Below are 17,250 nucleotides of genomic sequence, written 5' to 3'. Positions count from 1 at the left end.
CTGCTAGGCATGTTGGGTCATGCTTCTAACACTCACGACTCTGAGACAGGGTTCGCTGTAAGTATGAGGACAGACTAGGCTACACAGCAAGTTCCATACCAGTCAGGGAAACAGAGTGAGAACCGTCTCCATAAATGCTGCAGGGGCAGAGGAGATGGTAAGCGTGCTCACTGCTCTATCAGAGGCCTGGATCCCAGCACCCACCACAGGCAGGTCACAAACCCAGCCTTGGCACTGTCTTTACCAAACAATGTGCAGAAATAAGGGTGATGTTGCATCTGCCGTCTTAACACTATACGCACCTTTCTTAAGGAGTTTCTTCACTTTCACATGGTTCCCTTGTTTGGCATACTCATGAAGCTGAGCTTCCAAGGAGTCGTCTGTTAAGGTTCCAAGCTGCACTGGACAAGGCATTGGAAAATGAACAGCCCGAGACATTCTGTTTCAAAAGGGAACAAACAACACATTGTTCTAATACGACTTCACAAACGCAAAGAAGATCTTTCTCTTTCCTCTCTCCTGAAGAAAGATCCCCTCAAAACCACAACCCTAAAACAAACCCAAGGCTTTTGGAAATCTGCCATCCATGGACTTCTCTGAAAGCAGGCAACCCCCACCACACACCCAGGAACTCTGAGGTTGTAAAAACGGGTGACTGGATTAAATTCCTTCCCTGCTGTTTCAAAACACAGTTTATCCGGAAAAGTGGTTTCTAAGTCTGCTGAGGCCATCCCCTCTCCCATCCTACTCTCAACTACAAGAAATGCTCTCAGACTCCTCCCTGCATGAGCTCCTGGGGTGTGTCTTTGTTTGTTTGTTCGTTTGTTTGTGTTTGTTCTGTTTTCCGAAGCCGACTTTCTTTGTGTAGCACCGGCTGTTCTGGACTTACTCTGTAGACCAGGCTGGCTCGAACTCACAGAGATCCACCTGCCTCTGCCTCTCAAGTGCTGGGATTAAAGGCGTGTTCCACCATACCCGGGATTTTTTTTTCTTATACTTCTATGGTTGTTTGAATAAAAATGCTCTCCCATAGGCTCATGTATTTGACTGCGTAATCACTTGAGAATGGAACTGTTTTAAAAGATCAGAACGTGTGTCCTTGTTGGAGGAAGTTCATGTGTCACTGGGTGTGGCCATTGAGGTTTCAAAAGTTCATGCCAGCACCCTAGAAGGCAGAGGCAGGCAGATCTCTGAGTTTGAGGCCAGCCTGATCTACAAAGAGAGTTCCAGGACAGCCAGGGCTATTATACAGAGAAACCCTGTCTCAAAACACAAACAAGCAAAAAGACTCAGAAAGTAAACAACTTAAAAATTTCAGGAAACTCACCAAATATATAAAGCGAATGTCTTCTCACACTGTATAGAGAACTAATAAAAGACAGAGTAATGACACTACCAGAGTCTAGCCACCGATGAGTTAAAGTCGCCGGGAGTCTAACTCCTTCCCAAGGTTACATAAGCAGCAAGAGCTAATACAGAGGAGACTCTCCCACCTGTCCAGCTGCATTCAAGTTGTAGAGAGAGCGCCAGGGTTCCTGCTTTTATGAGGATCAGACATAAAGGGGTGGACTTTTCTGGTGCAGCCGTCTGAGTCATCTATGCTCCTCAATGGTCCATCAAGTTAGACTTTGGTGGTGTCATTGCTCTAGCCTTTCATCAGGTCTCTATATAGTGTGATTAGACATCTGCTCACGTCTCCCAGGAACAGTATCACACAACAGATAGGGATGGTGGTGTGTGCCTATAATCCTAGCTCTTGGGAATGGAGGCAGAAGAATCAGAAACTCAGCACATTTGAGGCCAATCTGGGCTACATATGATCATCTCATCCGTCCGTCCATCCGTCTGTCCATCCATCCGTCCATCCATCTGTCCATCTATAAAATGAGAAAAATAATTAGAAGAATATAAATTCTGAAAGGTTAAAATACAAAAGGAAGTGTTACGTTGCTGTGTAAATAATATAAACAGTGTGTTATGTTCATGGTTTATTCTCAAATTCTAGTCCTGGCTTGGTCAACTCCCTGTATAACTGATAAGAACAGGAGAGAAAGTTGCCAGGTAGTTTTAGAGCAGAGAATCCCTAAAGCTAAGTTTCTCCTTGGCTAAAAGCACTGGCCTTGTGGCCAGTTCTGTCCTTGCCTAATTCCAGAAACGGTTAAGCGAAAATGTCTTAAGTAAACACACCACAAGGGAGGTCTGCTTTCTCTTGATCTCTCTCCCCCTAAGTGAGTACCCTTCTTGGAACTTGTACATGAAGACAGGCCAGAAACAGAAGAGACAGCTGGACATTTCACAGCTGAGCCAACTCCCCTGCTCTCCCATTGCTCACCCTAGTTTCTGCCCTGAGTCCTTTAAAAAGCCCTTATGTTCCAAGGTCAGCGCTGTCCTATTTGGAGATCCTGCTTCACAGGAGCTCTGCATACTTTCCCTCAAGATCCCCCTATGAGTCTACAGCAATTTTTCCCCCTAAATCTGTTCTTCTGTTGTCCATGAATTTCATTCTTCAAATTCACAACGTAAGAGCCTAGGTACCACTGATTCTGTTTTGTGTGGCTTAGAGCTTATGGCACCCTAACCCCAGAGGTAAAGGCCCACCTGGGAAAGAGGGAAGGTCTCTGTCAAACTAAAAGACACCCATTTCTCCATATTAAAGTCTTAGAGAAAGGATTCAACACTGATGAAAATACTCAACATCTTCATCTGTCAAGGAGGATAACAATAAGCAGAAGTTGCTGGGAGGTTTAAATGAGCTAATAGGTGCTAACACTTGGAACTGTGTCTGGCACCCAGTCAGGTCTCTGCAGCTACTGAGTGCATGAGAACATGTGGAGGTTTGAGGAAGAACGGCCCCATAGGGGACATGTTTGCATGCAGTCCCTTGGTGGTGAAATGAAGTCTCAGTTTTTGAAAACCGGATCTCCAAAACAGAGGTGTTTGGGTCAAGGGGCACCACTTATGAATAGATTAAAGGTTCCTCCCGCCCAAAGAGGTTTGTTACCAAGAGAGTGGCATGTGTAGTTAGAAATAACGGTCAGAACCCCACTTCTCTCTGTCCCCCTTCCTCGTCCTCCTTCTTTCATGGAATAAGGCAGCAGCAAGAAAGCCTCCAACTAGATGCAGCTCCTCTAGACGCTTAGCTCCCAGAACTCTGAGAAATAAACTTCTACTGGGTATGGCAATTTACACATGTAATAATCCCAGCATTTGGGAAGATGAGGTAGGAACAGCATTAAGAATGTTGATGCCGGGGCTGGAGAGTTGGCTCAGTGGTTAAGAGCACCGTCTGCTCTTCCAGAGGACCCGGGTTCGACTCCTAGCACCCACATGGCAGCTCACAGCTGTCTGTAGCTCCAAGATCTGGCACTCTCACACCAATGCACATAAATTTGAAAAAAAAGTCTCCTTCATTAAAAAAAAAAAAAAAGAATGTTGATGTCAGGGCCAGGCGTGGTAGCACATGCCTTTAATCCCAGCACTTGTGAGACAAAGGCAAGCTTCGAGTTCAAGGCCAGCCTGGTCTACAGAGTCTAGGATAGCTAAGGCAACATAGAGAAACCTTGTCTTGAAACAAAACAGAACGGAACAAAACAAAAGCCAAGAATGCTGATGCCAGGCTGGAGAAATGGCTCAGTGGTTAAGAGTACTGACTGCTCTTCCAGAAGACCCAGGTTCAATTCCCAGCACCCATATGGCAGATCACAGCTGTCTGTAACTCCAGTTCCAGAGGATCTGGCACCCTCACACAGACACGCATACAGCAAAACATAAATCATAAATGCATGCATAAATAAATAAATAAATGCTGATGCCAACCTGGGCTACATATACAGGCTTAGGCAAACCTGGGTTATATGACACCCTGTCTCAAAAACAAACCAGTGGGGTGTTGCACTCCTGTGTTTCTATCACTTGGGAGGCAGAGGTAGGAGCAGGAGCTCAAGGTCACAAGCTTGGAGGCAGGAGGGTCACCAACTACACAACATGCTCAATACCAGCCTGAGCTACAAGAAACTGTACCCTAGCCCCCAACAGCAGAGTGTTGCAGTTTATGCTGTAATTCTTCTTTGTTTGCTTTCGTTTTGTTTTTTGAGACAAGATTTCTCTGTGTAGCTTTGACAGTCCTTGGACTCACTCTGTAGAGCAGGCTAACCTCGAAATCATAGAGATCCACCTGCCTCTGTGTCCCAAAAACTGGACCACCATACCCAGCTTTATGCTGTAATTGTAATATTCAAGAGGTTGAGGAAGAAAAATCAGCAGATGGTCTTAGTGCATCAACTTCACCACCTTCCTAAACAAGCAAGCAAAAAAACCATTGCTCTTAAAGATAAAAACTGCAGCTTCTACAGCAAGAGGCCACTTCTTTTCCCACTTCCCTATATATCCCATATAACCAGAAACAAGAAATCCAGCCTACTTTCATTATAAATTAAAGGGGTAAACGATGTATTTACTGAAATACTCTGACAGAAGGTTGGGGGGGGGGGGTGAGAGCAATCCGAGACGGCTCTGCAGGACTTACAGACCTGACTAAACCACAAGGGTCACACAACGAACTTGTCTTTCTGGCTTAATAAAAATCTTCCTTTAGATCATGGAAAATCAGGGGAGAGCGCGAACGCAGTCCCCCACTACCACAAATTATGCAGTCGAGTTTCCCGCATTTGGGGAAATCGCAGGGGTCAGCACATCCGGAGTGCAATGGATAAGCCTCGCCCTGGGAAAACCACCTTCGTGATCATGGTATCTCCCCTGCCAGGTAAGTATGAGTTGCCGCAGCCGCACCACTACCTCACCCTGACCAGCGACGCATTTTGCAGTTACGGTCAATTATATTACAAGTCCTTTTGGATTTCCTCTGGGTGGGACTACACAGTTTTTTATTTACACGAGGATACAAATTTTCATGTACTTGCTGAAAATACCCCCATACGAAAAAAAAAAAAGTAGTAGAATAGGATTCGTTTGGCATATTTGCATAGTCCCGCCCCTTGTAGTGACGTCTTGAGTTTTTTTTTTCCTTTGCATTTCTCTTCCCGATGCGTTAACTCTTAAATCACTCATTCTTCGCTACTATCAGCCCTGAAGAGGTTTTACTTTTTATGTTTTTCTTTCATTTGATATTAACAAAGGATTCGGCTCTGATTTGTTATGACCTGTCCAGGGACTACTCTGAATAAGGTAACAAAGATCGCTACTGCATTTAAACATCTGCGTTTCTCTTCCCAAAACTGAAAAGAAATTTGTCAAGCACAAAATTCTGTGAGGACTGAGTACTTGTAAAATGCTGCCTGGATTTATTTCTTTGTTTATTTACTTTTTGGTTTTTGAGACGAGGTTTCTCTGTGTAGCCTTGGCTGTCCTGGACTCCCTTTGTAGACCAGGCTGGCCTTGAACTCACAGCGATCTGCCTGCCTCTGCCTCCTGAGTTCTGGAATTTAAGGCGTGTGCCACCACCCCTGGCTGCTGCCCCACTGCAAAAATCGACTCTTGTTCTTACAAAGTATGAAACAGTGTAATGTGCTAAGTAATGTGGGACTGGTTTTGCTACACTTGGCAGAAAGTCTGAGATTGGTTCCCAGCACCCACGACGGACTGCTCACAAAAGTTTATCTTTATAAAAGCAGATGGGGCAGTTTGTAATCCTGAAGTGCCCTTGGAGATTAAAAGAATATGTTTTCCCGAAGGTAAATGCTCTCAAGTCAAACTGAAAAGGAATAAATAATACTCCTAAAACTTCAGAGGGCCTTGTCAACAGTAACCTGTTTTTCTTTTCTTTCTTTTTAAGATTTAATTATTTATCATGCATGTAGAGCTCTGCCTGCATGTACACCTGCAGACCAGAAGACGGCATCACATCACATTACAGATGGTTGTGAGCCATCATGTAGTTATTGGGAATTGAACTCAGGACCTATGGAGGTGCGGTCATTGCCTTTAACCTCTGAGTCATCTATCTTTCCAGGCCAAGTAACCTGTTTTTCAACACTGAAAATGTCAAGGGAAAACCACAAATACAGCCCCCGCCCTCAGGTTAGTCCTCACAACTTTCAGGTAAGGATTAGAATGGTCCTTTCTCTGTGGATGAAGTATTAGCTACACAGTGATGAAAAGACTGAGGTAACGCAGCCTGTCCTCACTTCATCTGATGTCTGTCTGGTCATTTCTTTTTTCTTTTTTTTTTTTTCTTTTTTTCTTTTTTTGGTTTTTCAAGACAGGGTCTCTCTGTGTAGCCTTGGCTGTCCTGGACTCACTTTGTAGACCAGGCTGGCCTCGAACTCACAGGGATCCGCCTGCCTCTGCCTCCCGAGTGCTGGGATTAAAGGCGTGCGCCACCACGCCCGGCTGTCTGGTCATTTCTTAGCCTTCACCTTCACCTTGGCAGCTTCCTGGATTGGAGCCACCAAGCCTTGCAAAGAAAGCACATATTACCAACCATGGAAGTCCCTCACTAATACAACCCACCTCCCCTGAGCACTGACGTGATCCTGGTGTGTCTTTAAAAACTCTGTATCCAGCTGGGCGCATTAGCACAAGCCTGTCATCCCAGCACTCATGGAGGCAGAGGCAGGTGGGCCTCTGAGTTCAAGGACACCAGGACTACACACAGAGAAACCCTGCCTCAGGAAGAAAAGAAAAATGCCGTATCCCTGAGCATGGGCACCAAGAGGCTTTTCAGAGGCAGGAGTCTTCTCTTGGACTCATTTTTTTTTCCCAGACAGGGTTTCTCTGTGTAGCCTCAACTGTTCTGGTCTGGACTTGTATACCAGGCCGGCCTTGAACTCACAGAGATCCACCAGCCTCTGCCTCCCAGAGTGCTGGGATTACAAGCCTGCACCACTATGCCTGGCTGGACAAAATTTTTTCATTGACTTAATCTGTGTGGTTGTAAATAACTACCTCATATAGATCATTTCAAGTGAGACCCTGCTACAAGAATGTAACAGTACTTTTTTGTTTTGTTTTGAGACAGGGTTTCTCTGTGTAGACCTGGCTGTCCTGGAACTTGCTCTGTAGACCAGGCTGGCCCCAGACTCAGGCCCACCTGCCTGTGCCTTCTGAGTGCTGGGATTAAAAGCCTGTACCACCACTCCGCAGCACTTTTTTTTTTTTTTAAGTATTTGGACAGTGAGGTCAATCCATGTGTTACACACTAGAAATGACCATGCTGTCTGAGAATCTGCAAAAGGGAAACTAGATCTGGGTAAAATAAGATGTAACTGGTCCACATGGGAAACAACAGGTGGTAATATGAATGTATCAGGGTCACCCACTGAACCCTAAATTTGTGGAAACATTACTGTATGTTATACACACTTAAGTCTATATTATACTCACTGTGCTGAGAGATGACCCCACTCAATCAGGTCTAGAACTTGCTATGTGGATGAGGATGACTAGGAATGCATGAGCCTTCTGCTTCTACCGTCCCAATGTCTGAACCACAGCTGTACAGTCCTTACACACAGCTTCATTATAATACAGCACAAGTTAGAGAGCGTGGGGCTGAAGAGATGGCTTAGTGGCTAAGAGCACCTGTTGGTCTTGTAGAAGACCAGGGTTCAATTCCAGGTGTTGGAACCAAGCAAAAGAAACTTATTCTAAGTACCACCATTTCATTTTCAGACTCCATTTAATCATAGGGAGAAATGAGGTTCAAGGTCCCAGGCACCAGGGGAGCTGGTGACTTCCCAACAGCTGAACAGCTTCTGTTGTAAGGAGACACTTGTCTGAGAGCAGGCATCTCAGGGACAACTTATAATGACACAGTTGTCAGAGTCCAGACATCTCAAGGACAACTGACTGATGGAAACTCCCTTGTACAACCCCTTATGTCAAGTAGGACTGGGCAATGCTGCAGCCCACCCCGATCCTCCTCTCTTTATGGTTTTATCCTGTAAATATGCTGGACAACTTCCCTTCAAGGTCCCAGTTCAGCTCCCGTGTCTGTTTTGAGGCCCTGATTTTTGCCATCTGTATTGACCTGATGTTTAAGTAATGCTGGGTTTAAGTGGACCCCGCAACACTTGGTGCACTGTCCAGGAATCCAGTCCCTCAACTCAGGTCCTCGTTTGTAATCATCCACGTTCAGGAGACTTCACTCTGAAGTCCAAACCCTCTGGAGGAAGGGCTGCTTTCTTACTGCACCTGCCTGTGACCCAACAAAGAAGGAAACGAATGCAGCGTTGCTCCTAGGGTCAGAACACATTGGGAGACGTCCTGATTCCTCTCTGGTTCCCACTGGGGGAACACCTAGTTCTGGTTCTGGGTCCTGATGGTGGGACATCTGAGTCCCTTTGGTGGAACATCTGGGGTCCCACTGATCGGACATCTGGTTCTCTTCCCCGTCCTTAGCTTGCCAGTCTGTCCTGGTCTGTCAGTCTGTCTGTAGTTTTGTTTAGTTGCTTGATTGTTGCTCTGTTTCGTATTTGGAGGAAAAGGCCAAACTTCATCTGCTGGCCGTTCACCCTGTGACTTAGTTTTAACTCATTTCTGGGATTTTTTCAGGAAAAAAGCAGCTGAACTGGAACAGCAAAAACTGATAAACTGGCACTGCTCCTGGAACCCTGCGCCTGTAGGGTAAGAGCCCAGCACTGCTGAAGAGCCCCTCCCCACCCCCTCCCTCACCTGGATCAAGGTGATAGCAAGCAGGGGGCTGTCTGGTCTGTATAAGCTGCTCTTAAAAGGGCACTAGCTGCTTCTCAGCTTCTCCAGTAAGGAAGCTGATGGCTAGTCCTGCTACAAATCCTCTGTGGGCATGAGAGCTGGATTCAGCAGGTAGCAAGGTGTTTCTCCCTTGAAATTACAGCCGGAGTAAATAAAGCAAGTTCAGTCTGTCATATATATATTTTTAAAATAAATGTATGCGGTCACTACATGTTTGTTTCTGACTCGTCTTAAATGTATGAATTTACTATGCTCTGTATATCTTAGTTATAGATTGGCTTATAAATTATTGGGTATGATTAAAAATATTTAATATCTATAACATAAACTTAAAACTCAGAACTCAGGGTCGGAGGCATGCTGGACAGCAACAAATGGCATGAGCCAACCAAAGAAACAAGTCTCCAAAGACATGTTTTGTTTATTTGTTTGGTTTTTGAGACAGGGTTTCTCTGTGTAGCCCTGGCTGTACTGGACTTGCTTAGATCTCAGACATCCATCTGCCTTGCCTCCTGAGTGCTGGGATTACAGGCATGTGCCACTGAGCCCAGCAATTGGGATACATTTTATATAATTACTGTTCTGTCTTTTCAAAAAGGTTTATTAGTCAGGGTGTGGTGGTGCACACTTGTGACCTCAGCACTCTGGGAGCCAGAGGTAGGCAGATCTCTGAGTTCAAGGCTAGCCTGGTCTACAAAGAGAATCCAGGACAGCCAGGGTTCTGTGCAACAGAGAAACCCTGTCTCCTAAGAAATGTAAGTGCCGGGTGTGGTGGCGCACACCTTTAATCCCAGCACCTGGGAGGCAGAGGCAGGCGGATCGCTGTGAGTTCGAGGCCAGCATGGTCTACAAAGCGAGTCCAGGGCAGCCAAGGCTACACAGAGAAACCCTGTCTCAAAAAACTAAAAATTAATTAATTACTTTAAATTTAAAACTATGCTTCATTAATGAGTTATTAAAGCTGCACCTCTGTGCACTCATATACAAGAACTTTTCTTGCTGGCAGCCAAACTTTATAACATCAAAGTAATCCACTTACTGATTTTAGAGACACCAAATTGTTTACACAGTTATAACTTTGGTTTTGTCTTCTAAAACTTATGCGTATGCTGTGTCTTCAGCAATAAAAAAGGTACTGTGATATTGTAAACACACACAACTGAGAGATTTTAAACTTCTTTTAAGAAAGAATTTTAGTTTTATAGAAAATTAAGAACTGGATTCTTTTTTTAAAGCTTTAAAAAATGTTTAAATTTAGGGGCTGGGAAGATGGCTCAGAGGTTAAGAGCTCTGTCTCTTCTTCTAAAGGTCCTGAGTTCAATCTCCAGCAACCACATGGTGGCTCACAACCATCTATACTAAGATCTGCTGCCTTCTTCTGGCATGCAGGCACACATGCAGGCAGAATACTGTATAAATAAATAAATCTTTCAAAAAATGTTTAAACTTAGCCCAGTGGAAAATCTTGGGATTTTTTTCACCAACTACTGGGAATTTTTGTTGTTGTTTTGTTTTTTCAAGACAGGGTTTCTCTGTGAAGCCTTGGCTGCCCTGGACTCCTTTTGTAGACCAGGCTGGCCTTGAACTCACAGCGATCTGCCTGCATCTGCCTCCCGAGTTCTAGGATTAAAGGCTTGTGCCACCACACCTGGCACTACTGGGAAATTTTAATTCTATCCCTAGTCTGTATGTCTCAGCAGATTTTCACTAGGCTGACAGACTCCATCCAGGGATCACCTGTGGCCTGCAAAACGCTGAGCTCTGGACTTCCTGAAAGCTGATGTAAACCAGTCCAGCAATGTGATTGCACCCTGTCTTTCAGCAGGATTGGCTAATCACATGCTTCTGATAAGTGCCCCATTGCCCAGCCTTTGAGCAGCCTTCCCGCCCCAGCCCCACAACAACTCCCTAATGTCAGCTGGAAGCAATTACAGAATACTTCATCCATTGTCTCACCAAACACAGCTGAAATGCTAAGTCAAAAAGCTCCCTGGCATAAGGGACAAATGGCTATCTATAATGCCAACTGACATACCAAAAATGAGCCCAGACTTAACTAAAATAGTTCTACAATATGATAGGACACATAACCTGCTTTGTGCTAAACAAAAAGATAATATATGGCTCTTAAGAAATTATTATTTCTATACTAACCAATCAGTGGTTGTTAGGGACCTCTCCAGAATGAAGGAGAATCTCTTGCAGAGGGAACCGGACAAGATCAATGATTAAACTGGTTGGAGTCTTTTCAACTGGTCTCCATGGCAACCCCTCTCCTCACCAGCCTGACTGGGCCCTTAATCCTGTTCCCCCTGGTTAGGCTTTATGTCCCTTGCATGATATACTCCCTTGGTCAGTTTTCAAAGACCACACTAATGTTATCACACTTAGGAGCTTGAGGGCACAAAGAAACAAAACTGACCCCTCCCTCCTCTTCTTCCTACCCTGGAAAGAGGCAGATTCAGGAGGATCTCTTTGAGTTCGAGGCCAGCCTGCTCTACAAAGTCAGTCCAGGACAGCCAGGACTGTTACACAGAGAAACCCTGTCTTGAACAAACTAAAACAAAAACAAACACCTCATCTATTTACGTTTTTTTTTCAGTGCTTGTTTGAACCCAGTAACTTGATCACACTAGGCAACTGTTCTACAATAACTGCCGGTCCTTGTCTCTGCGATACAACAAAATAACAAAAGCCACTGCAAGGACTACGCAGGGGTCTCCCTGCCTCTGCCTTCCAAAGGTTTAGAAAAGACTTGTTTGGACAATTTATTGAAAATGATACTCAGCTTAATTGTAGGGGGGCTTAGAACTCACAGCGATCTACCTCTGCCTCCCAAATGCAGGGATTAAAAACCTGCACATTTGGAGACACCTTAAATATTGATCTACATGCAGTGCAGCATACAGAAAACAAGTACAGCACAGAATCACAGTTACTTTGCACCTAGACAGAAACTTCCTTTAGACCACGGAAAGATCAGGGGAGAGCGCGAACGCAGTCCCCCACTACCACAAATTATGCAGTCGAGTTTCCCGCATTTGGGGAAATCGCAGGGGTCAGCACATCCGGAGTGCAATGGATAAGCCTCGCCCTGGGAAAACCACCTTCGTGATCATGGTATCTCCCCTGCCAGGTAAGTATGAGCTGCAGGCCTCACGGTCCCTGAACAGCAAGGTCCACGGACCATTTCTTACTCGCGGTGAAAACTTAAGCCGTCACTAAAAAGCGCTCTATCCTTATACACTGTCACTTTCCACACTCAGAAACACTTAGGAGCATTGGTGGCCCTGGAATTTTCCAAAAATCACAACTGTTTGGAAGCAGCAGCTTTTCCCAGTTTGCTCCGGAATTCTCTATCTACATAGCACCGCCTCCATAATGACTCACTTCCGGCACTCGGAAGTCGGCCTCCCTGTCAGCCGAGAACACTAAAGAACCTCTTACTAGGTGGTAGTTTGCTGTGTCTTTTCTGTTGCAGCCTCCTAGAACACTGCATTTTTTTCCCATAAACACAGGAATCGGATGCATAGCTTTTGGTGTGAATCAACATTAAGCGTAACAAGAACAGCTGCTATGATATTAGCCGACAGGGATCGTTCTTTTTCATGTAACAATAAACTTTGCCATCCTTGCTGCCTCTCTTTGAGGTAGTTAATATCATCCCCATCTTTACAGATATGAAAAATGAGTACAGAAAGGTTTTCCTTCAAAGCACATTATTGGTGGACTGTCTTACTTTGCCAGATAAATCATTAAAGTGCTCAGGTTGATGGCTCATAACCAGTAAGGGTGCTTGCTTCCAGGCCTGACAAAATGGTTTTTAAATTTTTAATTTTTTTTTTTTTTGTTTTTTCGAGACAGAGTTTCCTCTGTGTAGTCTTGGCTGTCCTGGACTCACTTTGTAGACCAGGCTGGCCTCGAACTCACAGCGATCCTCCTGCCTCTGCCTCCCGAGTGCTGGGATTAAAGGCGTGTGCCACCACGCCTGGCTACAAAATGGGGTTTAATTCCAGGGACCTACAGTGTAGAGAGAACAGACTTTCACAGGTTTGATTTATTTGTGTGTTTTAAAGACTTGCTCTGTAATCCTAGGCATAGAACTCAGGGCCGTAGGACTTGGCAGCAAATGCCTTCACTGAGCTTGCCCTCTATTAATATCTTCTTAAACTAACAACATGGAGTCCCTACAGGTCCATAGCCTTCACAAGGCCCAGTTACAGTTTTTCACAAGATTTCACCACGACTGGCCAACTTCTCTATACAACCTGCCTTAGGACAAAGAGGTGGCCTTGCTAAGCCAGGCATGGTATCTGACACCTGTAATTCCAACACTCAGGAGGCCCAAGTATGAGGATGGCCTCAAGTTTGAGGCCCGTTTGCACTGCATAGTAAGTTATGGTGGCCTAGGCTACAGAGAGCCTGTCTCAAACCAGCCATCCAACTGTCCACAACATCCACACAGCAGTGAGTTAGACATGGTGACGCACACCTGTAAGCCCAGGGCTCCAGAGCAGATGCAAGAAGATTACCTATGTTTCGGCCAGCTTGGGAAACACAGGAGACTATGTCTCAAATTTGAGTACATGAACCATAGGTGTAAACCACTTGTTTAGCATGTGTGAGCCTTTGAATTCCCAGCACTTGTAAGATTTCTTTTGCAATTACATTTTATGTATTTATTTTCTGAAAAGGAAGACTTAAATGGAGGTCAGAGGACAACTTTCAGGAGTCAGTCCTCTCTTTTCACCATGGGGGCCTAAGGGGTCAAAGGTCATCCAGGCTGGAAGCAGTCTCCTATTATCCACTGAGCATCTCTCAGCCCCTTTCTGTTTTTTTGTTTATTTTGAGATTCAATCTCACTATGTAGTCCTGGCTGGCCTAGAACTTGCTATAGACCTCATCGGGCTACCTCCTGCCTCTCTAGAGCTTAGATTAAAGGTGCAAAACACCATACTTGGCCCTCTTCAGATTGTTTGTTGTTGTTGTTGTTTTCTTTTTCGGTTTGTTGTTGTTTTTTGTTTTTTTCAGACAGGGTTTCTCTGTGTAGCCTTGGGTATCCTGGAACTTACTCAGTAGACCTGGCTGGCTTTGAATTCACCAAGACCTGCTTGCCTCTGCCTTCCTGAGTGCTGGGATTACATCCTTCTTCCTTCCTTCCTTCCTTCCTTTCTTTCTTTCTTTTTTGAGACAGTATCTATGTAGCCCTCACTGTCCTGGAAGGCACTATGTAGAACAGGCCCTGTCCACCCCCCACCCAGGATTAAAAGCAAGCATCACCATGCCCTACACTAATGTACTTTCAGCATTTGAGAGATCAAGGCAGGAGGATTAGTAGCTATCTTGCTATCTTACTCTCATGTGTATAGTGAGTTTAAGGTTGGTTTGGGCCACAAGAGACCCTGTTTTGAAAAATCATAAACTCATCCTTTGTAGGCAAATGGATGAAGCTCAAAGTAAGATTCAGAGAAAAGCCGTGGTGGCACATGCCTGAAATCTAAGCACTGGGGAGCCAGAGGCAGGTGGATCTCTGTGTGTTCAAGGCCTGCCTGGTCTACAGAGTGGGTTCCAGGACAGTCAGGGCTGTTACACAGAGAAACCCTATCTCAAAAAACAACAACAAAAACAAAAAACAAACAAAGACTGAAGTGTAAGTAAGCCTGGAGGGCATTTCCCTAATTAGCGATTGATGGAGGAGGGCCCAGCCCATTGTGGGAGGTGCCAACCCTGGGCTGGTGGTTCTGTGGTCTGTAAGAAAACAGGCTGAGCAAGCCAGGAAGCAACACTCCTCTCTGGCCTCTGCATCAGTTTCTGTCTCCAGCTTCCTGCCCTGTTGAGTTCCTGTCCTTCCTTTGATGATGAGCTGTGAGGTGGAAGGTAAACCAAATAAACTCTTTCCTCCCCAACACACTTTTGGTAGTAGTGTTTCACCACAGCAATAGCAACCCTAACAAAGACACCCCTGCACGTGCCAAGCAAGTTGGCCCAAGCTTCCAAGTTGTTTCCTGTCTCTGCCTCACGTCTCACTAGGATTATAGAAGTGTTACTATGCTCGATTTGCAAGCATTGTAGAGATCTGAGCTTAAGTCTTCATGCTTGTATGACATACTTTACCTACCCAACTCTCTCTCCAGCTCTAATTAAAACAACAAAACAGCAATAACACAGACTTAAAGGGCTGGACAGATGAATTAGCAGGTTTTGCAGTCAAGCCTAAAGACCTACCCAAATTGGATTTCTGGGACCCTTATGCTGGAGGACAGATTACTGCAAATTGTTCCTGCAGCACACATACGTGATCATTTGTGCTTGACATTTCTGTCTCTGTCTCTCTCATGGTCACACACATTAAATGTACAAAATAAATATTCTGATTGATGCTACAACATGGATTAATCTTGAGAACACCATCTAAGCGAACTATCCCATTTGCACAAAAGATCTATTCATAAAAGCCTGACTCAACTGAAAGCAGGATGACAGCCATGGACTGAGAGGTTATGTTGAAAATGTCACCAGAGAACGATGAAAAACACAAATACACAGAGTGGTTTGGGGTGTGTCTCTGTGTTGTTTTCTAGTATTGGAAACTGAATCTAGATTCCCATATTCAAGGCAAGCACTCTACAACTGACACACACCCCTAGCCCTCTTCCTACCTTTTTAGGTTAGATTTGAACTGGCGAACTGGACTTGTGTTCTCTCTGTGTGCCAAGGCGAGCCTTAAACTTCTGATCCTGTCTCCACATCTTGAGTAGCTGGGTCAATAGCCAGTGCCACCTTGTCCAGAGAAAATTATGTTAGACGGTATATGTTAACAGCATGTGATTGCCCAAGTACACAGTCAACTAGTTTCCTAATTCTCCAAGATAAAATTTTAAAAAGCAAATCCACTGCATTTGACCACACTGAAGATGTATTGCTACTTTTATTATTTAATTACTTATTATTATTATTATTATTATTATTATTATTATTATTATTATTATTATTATTGGTTTTTAAACACAGGGTTCTATGTATATAGCCTTGGCTGTCCTGGAAGTCAGAGATCCGCATGCCTCTGCCTCCTGAGTGCTGATTTCAAGATGTGGGCCACCACTGGCTGGCTTTAAAGATTTATTTATTATGTATACAGTACACTGCCTGTGTGTACACTGCAGGCCAGAAATGGGTACCAGATCTCATTATAGATGGTTTTGAACCACCATGTGGTTGCTGGGAATTGAACTCAGGACCTTTGGAAGAACAGACCTTGCTCCCTTAACCTCTGAGCCATCTCTCCAGCCCCATCTACGACATTTAAGATGTGTGCCATTCACTACACTGCTCAACATGTTGCTTCCTTCCTTAGTACTCAAAAAGACTGATTGGCCGATTCCCTACCTGACCCCACAGGGTCTCTCTGTGTAGCCTTGGCTGTCCTGGACTCTCTTCGTAGACCAGGGTGGTCTCGAACTCACAGTGATCCACCTGCCTCTGCCTCCCAAACGCTGGGATTAAAGGCGTGCGCCACCACCTCCGGCTCCCACGACACTTCATTACCTCTTAGGCAAAGGACCTCAGAAATCCCCCTCCAAACTGCCAATCTCCCCTAGTTCTGTTGTGGAAGCGCTCACTTCCGCTTGCCTTGCCAATTCTCCTAAAGGAGTCCAGGCCCTCCCTCTTAGGACACTAGAGGCCCACGCTAGACGACGACGACGACGACGACAAGGAGATGACAAGGGCATGGTTTCTTACTTTTCCAGCTATTCCACACGCTGGCAGGGAGGACATTAAAGCTCTCGGAAACCGCCATGCTCCGGACTGAGGGCCCAGGTCCTCCCACCGGAAGCCGTGCGTGCATCGGGGCGTGCGTGGGTGCGTGCGTGCGGGGGCACTAACGGCGCCTCACTAACGGCCTCCCCCACCTCCTCACACAGACACACAGGGGTGGGGGCCTGGCCCATAATCCCTTGTGAGGGTGGGAAAAAGAAGGCGGGGCAAGCAAGGGGGGCAGCTAGGAAGAGCGAAGGGACTCCATCCTGTGCAGGGGCGCACACTAACTCTTCCCCAACAGTTCTCTCAATTTTTCACAGCAAGAACCTGGCAACTGAGCCAGCACTTGGGAGGCTGAGGCAGGGGGATCTCTGTGAGTTCGAGGCCAGCCTGCTCTACACAGCGAGTCCAGGACAGCCAAGGCTACACAGACAAACCCTGTCTCCCCAAAAAACAAAACAAACAAAAGAAAGAAAAAAGAAACTGGCAACTGATCGGTTTTCTCTTGCCGCTTCTATTACTATTTCCACCAGGGAGTTGATTCCTCTTAAAGACTCTTGAGGGACCCATGACACAGGCCGCAGAGAGGTGAGGAGATATGGCGTGTGGAGGCCGCTGGGCCTGGTTACCATCCTCGCGTCTCCAGCCTTGGTTTGTGTGGGTTTTTACAGTAAGTCTGTATACCCTCGGTCAGGGAACCCCGAAACGTGACGTCGATAATCACACGGGGGGGGGGGGGGAAGAGCGCGAAGCGTAAACCCTTGCGGGATTTCCTCAGCAGCCAGGCCGCGCCAGCTCCGCCCCGCCCCTTCCGCTGTCCGC

At 45.6% G+C, this 17,250-nt stretch overlaps 1 protein-coding gene across 7 annotated transcripts in view; it reads right to left on the bottom strand.

Annotated features, from left to right (window-relative positions):
• The window catches only part of TEX14 (testis expressed 14, intercellular bridge forming factor), a 152,911-nt gene extending 135,668 nt beyond the window's left edge, over positions 1 to 17,243 (bottom strand). Inside the window, exons 1-3 of one of the 7 annotated variants that reach the window (XM_084803249.1) lie at positions 17,113 to 17,243; positions 15,330 to 15,450; positions 303 to 439 (exon numbers count right to left, since the gene is read on the bottom strand). The gene's annotated coding sequence lies outside the window, so the exon portion shown is untranslated. Of the gene's footprint in view, positions 1 to 302; positions 440 to 15,329; positions 15,451 to 16,056; positions 16,262 to 16,289; positions 16,515 to 17,057 lie in introns of those variants that run through there. The other 6 variants (XM_084803247.1, XM_084803245.1, XM_084803243.1 and 3 more) reach the window with 6 other exon arrangements.
• Between the last annotated feature and the right edge of the window lie 7 nt (positions 17,244 to 17,250).

This window comes from Acomys minous, assembly GCF_964271855.1.
Source record: "Acomys minous genome assembly, chromosome: 12".
In the NCBI taxonomy this organism is placed as follows: Eukaryota; Metazoa; Chordata; class Mammalia; order Rodentia; family Muridae; genus Acomys; species Acomys minous.
This window is presented reverse-complemented; position numbering and strand designations above follow the sequence as displayed.